This window comes from Cicer arietinum, chromosome 7 (genome assembly GCF_000331145.2).
Source record: "Cicer arietinum cultivar CDC Frontier isolate Library 1 chromosome 7, Cicar.CDCFrontier_v2.0, whole genome shotgun sequence".
In the NCBI taxonomy this organism is placed as follows: domain Eukaryota; kingdom Viridiplantae; phylum Streptophyta; class Magnoliopsida; order Fabales; family Fabaceae; genus Cicer; species Cicer arietinum.
In genome coordinates, this window is record NC_021166.2 from 20,268,374 (window position 1) to 20,269,576 (window position 1,203).

The window sequence follows — 1,203 nt, forward strand, 5'->3', positions numbered from 1 at the left end:
GGAAGATCAACTTTTGATTCCTTCACTAGAGAAGTATGTAAGCCATAACTTTTAATATCTCCTCATCTGATCAAAATCATGGACATATCAACACCTCAAAAGATTTATATTTTCTCTAGAAGAAGATCGTTGCCTCTGGTATATAGCGTGTTTGAATCATCATCTAAGACTCATATCTACAAAACCAAAGCACACGGGAAAAGGACAACATATGTTAATTCTAAAGAAAGAGAGACTAAAACCAAGCTAATTTTGTATCTTGTTATAAGATTATCCGAAGACAAACTCTACAAAGACACGAATAAGAACATGCTTGCTAAATCATCCTTAGTTTTCATCAAGTCAGGTGCTCTACAATATATTTCACTATTTGTCTATTACTATACTTGTTTGTTTTGTCTCATATGTTTCTGCTTACATATCATATCCTCTGTCTTGCTACGTGTTGTCTTGTCCTTGATCTTATCGCATGTGTTCTTCTTGGGAATTGTTCTTAGTTTACCTTCGTTAAAGCCTAAGTTTTGACATCTTTCTTTTCCTTGTCAATTTAAACTTCTCTTCCCTGTAGTGTTTTTCGAAACCCCTATTTTCTCATCACCCAAAATCCTTTTACATCTAAAAGTTTTAAACAACTTGAACTCTAGAAAAAACCATTTATATCTTTCGACCTTTATTAAGCCTTCATTTTCCTAAATGATCCCCATATCACTCTTCCATTTTCTCCACGCTATCATCATTACTTTTTCGTTTTTTCAAAACGATTTCTTTTCCTATCATGAAAAATATGGCTATTTATACCTCAATTGTTTTTCAATTTCCTTATTTTTTGTTTTAACTCACGTCTCAAACTTCCTATGTTGTTTTGAAACCTTTTCAAACTCTTATGCAATGAATGATGATTTTTCTTCTGGTAGGAAAAGGAACTCACCTTCATCTCATGAGAAAAGGAAATCCAACCATCTGAAGTTTCCTCGATGGTGATTGACATTCTCCTCGAACAACTTAAAGTTCAGATAGCTCTGCAAGATCACCAAAAGTTGGATCTTCTAAGCTGTCAAATGGAGGATGTAGTTGGGGTCTTGAGGAGTGTCTTTAGATGTCTTTAGATCATCTGTCTAAGATTAGGTTCTCTTAAGTTTATTTATTTTCTTTCTTAGCCTTATTTGTAATCATCGTTCTCATCTCAATGAAATGTTACCTTTC